This window comes from Arachis ipaensis, chromosome B03 (genome assembly GCF_000816755.2).
Source record: "Arachis ipaensis cultivar K30076 chromosome B03, Araip1.1, whole genome shotgun sequence".
NCBI classification, from domain to species: domain Eukaryota; kingdom Viridiplantae; phylum Streptophyta; class Magnoliopsida; order Fabales; family Fabaceae; genus Arachis; species Arachis ipaensis.
Window position 1 is genome coordinate 23,925,523 of NC_029787.2, and position 10,253 is coordinate 23,935,775.

The following is a 10,253-nucleotide window of genomic DNA, read 5'->3' on the forward strand; positions in this document are numbered from 1 at the left end:
GGTGCCTATCAAACAGAAAAAAATTAAAAAAAAGAGGGTCAACACATAAAATTACAAATTCACTGTTTATTACAATATAATAAACAAGAGTGATAAAAGTGTACCGCTCGATCAAGTCTGCCAGTAATGTGCTCAGCCTGATCCAATCTGTAAAGCGAATGCTCGTAGCCCAATAACTGCTGCTCCATCTAACCACACTCTAGTAAAATAAAATAACATATATTGAACTCAGTTCCTTTCACATTAACTAAATTTTTAAAAGACAACCCTAAACCATCTAATTGTCTACCTTACATCTTAATCATTTTATAAACTTACTAATTAAAATGTAAACCAACTACATGAGGCCGTCAACTAACTCTATAAACATACTAGTCAATAACTCACTGAAAACTAAATTTTCCTAATCATGTTTCTTTTTAATATAATAACCCTAATTATTCCACTAATAACCATCTAACTCACAACTTAAACTAACCATTCTGACTAAACTATTAACAATTAACTAATAACTTATACTAATTAACATGTTATAAACAGTAAACAGCAATTGTACTTGAAAACAATAACATAAAAAATCTAACTAATATATTATATACTCTAACTAACATGTAAACAGTAAATAGTAACTCTAAATAACATGTAAATACTAAACAGTAACTCTAACTAACATGTAATTAAACAGTAAACAATAACTCTAACTAATATATAAACAGTAATTCTGTAGCTCTAACTAACACGTAAACACTAAACAGTAACTCTAACTAACATGAAAATAGTAACTCTAACTAACATATTATATACCAACCTGAAACTGACGATATAGTGGATAATGAACTTCACAGACGTCGGAAGACAGAAATCTCGTACAGAATATTTTGAATATCACAAGCGAAGGAGGAACAAAGTGGATTTGGAAGAGAGATTTGGAAAGAAAGCGACAAAGTAAAATAGCCACACGCTTATATACTCTGCCGAACTCGACTTGAAGTTCGCCGGGAGGTCAGGCGAACTTGCCTTAAATCCCTAAAAAAATGCGTATCTGGGAAATTAAAGATAGAATAAATGGTTTAAGGAAATAATCATTTTTTTTATTTTATTTCAGAAAAAAAAACCCTTACCATACTCATTTTATTTATTAAGTCTTGTCGTATCCTGTGTCTAATCATGCCGCTTTCTGTTATTGTATTTGCATTTAAAGAAAGATCGTGATCTTTCATGTCTAACTACATTATTTTGTCCTATCATGTTTACATAGGTAGAAAAAGGTGATAACGAACAAAACTAAATACAAAGGTTCTAAGAACTAGACCGGTCATTAAACCACTCTATTTATTAGTTTATTAGTTTATTTGTTTAATTGGTCTAACTGTAGTTTAACCGAAAAAATTATTTTGGAATAAAATAACAAATAAACATATTAAAATATCTTTTAAATTTAAAACACTACATAAAATATCATCAACCAAAGTCATATGATCTTATCGAAATACAAACTCAAAAGTTAAATAATAAAAAAATATCTAAATATTAAATACCAACATAAAATTTTGTTATCAATCATCAACAAGTGCTTCTTGAATAATACTATCATCTATAACTGAAATTAATAAATCATCAGCACAGTAAAAAAACAGCAGCAGCACATCAGAACTAGAAATCAAATAATCATTTATAACTGAAATCAATAAATCATCACCACAATAAAAAACAACAGCTCTCATCAACATAGTGAAAAATACCAGTAGCACAATAGAACCAGAAATCAAATAAATCATAAAAAAAATTCAAAAACAGCAATAAATAATCAACAAAACTCCTGAAATCAATAAATCATCAACCAAAATTCAAAAACAGCAGAAGCCACGGGAGGATGGAGAATGGATGCCGAGCCGAGATAGAACATAGCAAATAGGGGGTTGGGGACAGGACGAATAGAAAGCCGCAGACAACCACGGACGACAACAGTTGTTTGGCAGTGGTGGAACCGTGGAAGCAAGCTAGGCTACTAGGGTTTTCAGTTTTGCTTTTCTTTCTCAATTGGAGTATTGGATGAAGGAGGGGGTTGGGGGAAAGTGAGGAACGCATTCCGTCTTTTCTTTTTTTTTTAATTTAACAAAATGACATCATTTAGGGAAAACCGGCTGATTTTCACTCTGATCCAACCGGCCAGTTCTCGGTCCAATCCAACTGGCCGGTTCTCGGCCAGTTCAACGATTTGTGGCTGGTTCTATCATGAGCGGTTTTAAGCGTGAAACTGAACCATTGACATTGCCAATTCCCAATTGGATCGGTTCGACTGGCCAGTCCGGTCCAATTTTTAAAACCATACTAAATACATGAAATTATACTAACTAAAACTGAAAACTATGTGTATGTATATTTTAGTATTCTATCTTATGGTATTCACATTTAATAGTAAAAATCGACAGATAACAAAACTAAAATGGTGCAAAACCTTTTGTTGTATATTTTACCATACTCATTTTATTTATCAAGTCTTGTCCTATGTCAAATCATGCTACTTTGTCTTATTGTGTTCTACTAGTGAAGAGCCCCGTGTGATGCATAAGTATGATAAGTTTCATGAAAAATATTTACTATTAAAATATTGTTAGTTTAAGTATTTAACATGGACCTTTTAGATTAAATTGGATCATAAGAATAAAAATATATAATTTTACCTTTTTAAAGAATGTAAGAGTATATAAGATAAAATTTGTGAACAAAACAATTTAATATTAACTCGTTCCATAAAAATTTTAACTATAAAATTAACATTTTAATAAACAAACTAATAACCGTGCCATGCACGGAAAAGACTTATTCAAGTTAATAATTTTTTTTATGAACATATTGAAAATAGACATAGATTTTTATAGGCTTCCATCAAATTTGAGAATGAATATGATCATATACAACAATAATTTTTCATGATTCTATCCTATGATTTTTTTTTTGGTACGGGATTCTATCATATAATTAGATATATGGGTGAATTTATATAATTTAACAGATTTTTTAATTAACAAAACAAAAAAATTAAAATGCAACAAAAAAATAAATTTTTTTATAACTCTTGTGGAAGAAAATTAATTTAACCATTAGTCGAATAACATTAGAAACAAATGAAAGATGAGATGTTATCTAAACGTAAAAATTAAATAGTCTTTTTGTATGGAATGAAAAAGGAACTAATAATGAATGTTATTCATATAAGGATATCAATGAACATAACATTATTTATCATCCAGAAAGTATACCAAAAAAGTAATGATAAGAAAAAATATTATTCGCATGTAAATAAAATTTAGATTTCATTTATAAAGCAATCAATCTCAAAATAAGTACATAAAAAAACTACTATATAAAAATCTCTCTATATGTTAATACAGAAAAAACTACTAAATAAGCATTTGCTTGTCAGGAGGGATTCCTTCTTTATCCTAAATTTTAGCCTTGACATTATCAACCGTTTCGGAACTTTAATTTCTACCTCCATGGTGATGATCTTTCCCGTTAAGATTTTCACAAAGATTTTCATATGTTTAAAACAAAAGCCACAATTTTCAACAATCCAGAGTATATAGACATCAAACTGAAAATTAAATCACAACCCTATTCGCAACAAAACCATAATTATAACCGGTTTAACCATTTCAGAAACTATTACTATGACAAAACACCCAAAAAATCGCGAACCAATCGGTAGACTCACTGATTTAATTTTGTCGTCAAGTACTGCTGCTACAGTGTTAGAGAGCGAGAGCAAGAGTGATGAGAAGGAAAAATTGAAAAACATGATTGCGATGATAATGAAAATGAACATATACAAATGATTTTTTAAAATCAATTTTCAATTAAATTTTAAATTTGAGGCACTAAATTTTGCAGATTAAACAAATAATAATCATTTACATAATTTATCTAATTAATTAATTAAAACACAAAATAACAAACATGCAAATCTGCTAGGGCCACCAGCTAGATGTCACGCTCTGTTTTGGTCGTTGCTGCTGTGCTCTCTGCTTACCTAGTCTCCTAGTCTCATTGCATGTGTTCTCTGTAGATGCCGCTCAATTTTTTCACTGATCTACTCTCTTCCACCATTTCCTCCCCTGTATCCACCCCCATGACGTCGATAAACACTACGCACTTGGCACAACATCACGGAATGACGGAGAAAGGTTATCCGGTGACAAAGATATCTGAAGAAGAATAAGAGGAGGAGGATGAGACAAAAATGAAAAAAGATAATGAGAGAGAATGTAAATGATAAGAATAAATCTTTTTTTTAATTTTGATTTTGAATTTAAAATTTTTTGGGAGTGCATACATGTAAAGTAAACTGAAAACAGAAGATAAAGAAATCAGATACTATCATGAAAATTGTGGTGTAATGAGAATAGTTTGATGTAGGGATGTTATTGTAATAAAGGTTATGGTCATGAAAATTATGGTGTAATGAGAATAATTTGATATAAAAATATTATTGTAATAATAGATGAATACATGTAATAAAAATTGAGAATGAATCTAGTAAATGACACATAACCTTCTTTTTAATGTATGTTATCATCAAGATGTAACAACCTCAGGCTTAACTTTCATATTCTAAAAAACAAAAAAAGAAAAAAGCATATCAATGGGAAAACAGGCAAAGTAGGGAATTAAAATCATTACCATTATTTCTATTATTGGTTCATTGCATATTATAAGAAAACAATGTCAAAAGGAACAAAATAGAACACTAAAAAGAGCAAATAATATACAAAAAAGTAATTATTGATAATTGTTCTCAAGTGATACAAAATAAGCGTTATATAAAGATTCCAACAACATTAGCAAAATCACAAAGATCACTTGATTCATATTATGACTTCAAATTCTTTTATAAAGAAGAAATTGTGACAATTTAAAGAAAAAGTTCATATGAATAAACTACTAAATAATTCAATAGATCCAAAATATTGTAGAAACATCAGCAGCAAACATCTAATCATAAAAGAAGTTGGTTTTTCAATTGTCCATAGACAAATTAAGTTCAATGAATTGTACAATTTGTGTTTTAAATTGGTTTGTCTCTATATGGATCATTATTAAACTAATTAACTAAAATATTTGACTATCAAATCAATCCAGGAATTAGCCCATGCCATGCACGGGAATGTAGAAAATAATTGGATACATGAAATATTTTAAGAGTATGGTCATAGAAAATGTCTTAACTATTTAGCTTTACAATTATATGACCTTATTGAATAACCGCATGCTTTAAAAGTAAGAACCAATGTTGATTATGCTATTTGCTTACCAAATTTGAACAAACAAAATTGTATGTTGATATAATCTCGCTACGTAACCAACAAGGATTCTACCAACTCCTGCCAACTTTTTATGGCTGTGTCTTTTTTATTGGAAGTGTCTTTGTGTATGTGTCTCCTTATGCATGTGTCTTTTAGTGAAGGTGTTGATCGAATTGAGAAGGTGAAAACGAGATAGAGGGAGCGCATTGCAGTGGATGGTAGCGATGCAGATCGTGAGGGGGAGGGTGCCGCAGTAGTCTTGCAGAGGAAAAATTGCTCTTGCAAACAGCGCGTTGCGGCGACGGGAATTGGTTGCGGAGGGCACCGGCACTGCCTAGAGGATCGTCGGGGTGGAGGCCGCGACGGCGGCGCAGATGCGAACCACCGCACCATTCTGAGCAGTGCAACTAACGGCGTGATGCAGCAGTGGCAGCTCCATGGGAAGGGGGTTCCGCGTAGCGGTAAAGACGACGGTGGTGAAGGACGAACAATGTGACAACGAAGACGACAGTGTGTCGAACGGTGTGCACGACGTTCCGGTGAGGGCACAAGTTCGAGGACGCTGTTGATGACCGGAGAAGGTAATAGAGAATTGGGGGTAGTGTGACTCTTGTTGCTTCACGTTGCAAACACTCCGAGCGGTTACAATCCTAATTTTCAAATTTCTAATTAATTGATATCAATACCTTCCTAATTTTAATTTAAAAACAATAAATAATTATTATTGTCAATAGTTGGCAGATTCATTCTTAGTTCCTATAGTTTTCCTAAAATGAATGATTAGTATTTTCACACCGATAGAAAAAGGCTTATATATACAATATCCATAAGCTCTTCTCACCAAAACAGAACGCAATTGAAAGCAACTACTCTATGATTTATTCTTGGTTTCCTATACTTTTCCTTGTTGATATTCATAAAATATTGATGGAAAGGTGGGTATTTAAATATACATGCACATCAAGAAAAAACTATGATAGAATGCATAATATAATCATGTGAAAGGAAAGTGGGACAAAAATAACTTGTATTTATATTGAAAATATATAAGTCATATCAATAAATGAAGAATAAAAAAAACCAATAAATGTATATATAAATTGTTAGTAGTATAGTTACAAAATTACACCAGATTGTTACTCCCTCGTTACAAAATCACAGGTTTCTTTCTAGCATTGAATTCATTTAGTTCATGAGTAATTGAGTACAGTAAATACAGCTCATAATAACACAGATAAATATACTTTCTACTTTTCAAAATAGCTACCAGTTCGGACAAACTAATATTTAGATACATTAGAGGTAGTAACTAATTATATAGGAGAAAGAAATAAAAAGAAATCATCAAGTTGAATTCACATATCTTTTTATATTCAATTCAAGATCTTCCTTTCAATATTGAAGTCCCGATATCTCGGTTGTTAATTTCCTAAAAAAGAAGGAGTGAAAAAAGAAAATCAACAGTCTCCCAATGACCAATAAATGCTCAGGCGTTGAATGGGTTCTAACTTCTAAGCAATGTTCAACAATTAATGACATCTAATGTAATAATTAAGTTACCATGAAATAATTAACAAATACTTTCCCTTTTTGCTTGCAACTGCCAAAATTTCAGCAGGTGGATAAGGAACTGAGAATAAAAAGGAAATATAAGTACAATCATCCTGTAAAAATCAGACAAAAAAAAATTATATCATCTGAAGTTTTAACTTAATTAATGCCACACATTAGTATAGTTTGGATGAATGTTGTAGATGGCAAGGGTTCTACCATCTGTTTCTACCATCTTCAAGTTGTTTTCCAACAAAAATTAGCCTTTGCTGGTCAGGAGAGATTCCTTCTTTTTTCTGAATTTTAGCCTCGACATTATCAATCGTATCGGAATTTTAATTTCAACCTCTAGGGTGATAGTCTATCTTGGAAGGCTTTCATGAAGATTTGCATCTGTTTAAAACAAAAGCCATAGTTTTCAACAACCCAGAGTACATAGGCATCAAACTGAAAATTAAATCACAACTCTATTCGCAACAAAACCATAATCGCAACCAGTTCAAAAACCATTACTATGACAAAATACCCAAAAATCACAAACTAATCGCGAGACTCACTGATTTGATTTTGCCCTCGAATACTGTCGCTACGGTATTAAAGAGCGAGAGCAAGAGTAATGAGAAGAAAAAATTGAAAAACATGATCTGTGAGGATAATGAAAATAAACATACACAAATAATTCTTTTAAATCAATTTTCAGTTCAAAATTTAAATTTTGAAACAATAAAATTTGCAAATTAAACAAATAATAATCATTTAGATAATTTATCAATTTAATTAATTAAAACATAACAAATCACAACCATGCAAATCTGCTTTGGCCGCCGGTTAGATCTGCAGCTCTGTTCTGGTTGTCGTTGTTGTGTTCTCTGCTTTCATAGACTCACTGCATGTACTCTTTATGGTTGCCACTCACTACTTTCCAGTGATCTACTTTGTTCAGGATGGCAAACGGGCCTAAACCCGCCGGACCGGCCCGTGTAACCCGCCAAAAAAGGCGGACTGGGTTGAAAAATTGGGACCGACAAATAGCAAAAGTCCGCCTAACCCGCACCACTTAAATTGCGGGTTTTGGCGGGCTTTGACGGGGCGGGGCGGGCTTTCTCGCTGGGCTTAGTATTTTTTTGACAAGGGGTATTTTTACAATTTTTTTTGCCAAAACCCAACTTCCCCCAACCCAACTTACAAGAGAATGAAGATGAAAATTGAGTGTTTTAGATTATGTTTATTTTGTTTTAGAGACAATATTTATAATTATGTTTTGGATGAAAACTTGGTTTATAATTATGTTTATTAGATATTTATAACTACAAAGACTTTAATGTTTGTGAATATAAAAATTATAATTTGTTTATACTTTTAAAAATTATAATAGTTAAAAGTAAAAAACTCCTTGCTTGCCACCCTACTTCCGCCGCTTCTTTCTCCACATCCATCATTACAACATCGATAACTACCACGAACTCCACCGCAATTACTGCGACCACCATCCTCCACCACCATAGCAGTCACCACCTCATCCACCACCGTAATCCTACCACCACCGCTGGCGTTGCCTCCAATGCGACTACTCCCCTAAAGGTTGGAGCCATCAGGTACAGTAACATTGTATAACGACATCCTCTACCTTGGTGCATACACAAACTTTATAATCTCCACATCCCACTTGGATTAGGAACAATAAGAATTAGAAGAAGAACAGAATCGGTGAACGAAAAAATGAACTGAAGAAGAGGAGAAAGACAAAAGTGGAAGAACTGAAGATGAAAAAGAACCGAAGGAGAAGAGGAGGAAGAGAAACAAAAAATGGAGTGATAACGAAAATGATGGACATTGCATATTATGATGAATTTGAAAAATTTTAAAATTTAAAAAATTTGAAATAAAGTAACAGTAGACATAATTGGATTGTGAAATGAACAAAAGAAAATGCATGAAAATGAGTAGTTTTGGGAATGGACCATATGTATTAGGAGGCACATTAGAAAGAGTTCGTGAGAATTAACTTGGTGAATGACACGTAGGAATTCTACTATGGAAATAACCTTCTTTTCAAGGAATGTTATAGGATGTCTAATTGTATTGTTCTGTCCTATCATGTTCGCATATGATAGAAAAAACTTATAACGTACGAAACTAAATGTGTTGAATTATATTAAACTAAACAGAAAATCATATGTTCGTATATTTCAATGTTCTGTCTTATGGTGTTAGCATTTGATAAAAAAATTGATAGAAAACAAAACTAAATACCTTAAGTTATATTTACCAAGAAACCATGTGTCCATATATTTTACGAGTTAAGTTTTAAAGTTGTCTTGGAAGTTGCACTAGAGCCTTAAAATGGTCCCTGAAGTTAATAGTTAATTACTTTGTCCTCGAAGTTACATTCCGAGACTCAAAGTAGTTCCTAAGACACTTTCTGTCCATAATTTGTCATCGGAAAGCTGAGTTGGACCAATTCCTGCCATGATGGCAGTGAAACGACGGTTTTGAATTAAAAAAAAAAACAAAAAATCCCTAATGGGCTAATGGCCTTCGAGGCCTCCTCCCCAACCCTACTCTTAGAGGACCCAAACACAATGCTTTAATAAAGACTTTATGACAACAATTTTGACGAGTTGTATTTTCTAATACATAAAGCAACACTTATCCAGATTTTTTAAGTTACCTTTTCAAATACCTAAAGCTACACTTGTATAAATTTTTCTGGTTGTTTTTTCATATACCTAAAGAAACACTTGTCTAAATTTATTTGCGGTTGTCTTTTTCGAATACCTAAAGCAATACCTTATTGAGTTTTTCTTAGATTCTCTTTTTCTATATCTAAAGAAATATATTTTTTACTTTTCTTATATTTATATGACATACAGTTGAAGGATGTATAGCACACACTAATAATATTTAAATATTTAAATTCAATTTAATCAATATAGGGAGAATAAGCCAATAATATGTATTGCAGGTAAATAGAAATGTGTTTTAAGTGCCAATTAACATACTTACTAAGTTACCAAATCAAATAAATAATAAACATAAGTAAACAAAATACATATTTTTCTCATGATAAACTTGAACAAAAAAAACTATTTTTTTATTTGAAACCAAAGACTTTGTGTTTCACCATTCTACCAAGAATCGCCTTTATCTCATCATAAAACTTCATCCAACCATAAGCAAGTTGCAGTCAAATTTAAATGGGCAAAAAAAAATATAGTAAAAACATTAGCTTAACAATAACATGTATACTCATCAAGTGTTACAACAGTTTAACACGCATATACTTAATCATGATTTGGTATACATGAGTCGATGGAGGAGGATGGAGGAGAATGGAGAAATCAAATTTGAATCTTGTGCACTATTTACAAACAATTTTCTGAAGGATTTGCTTAT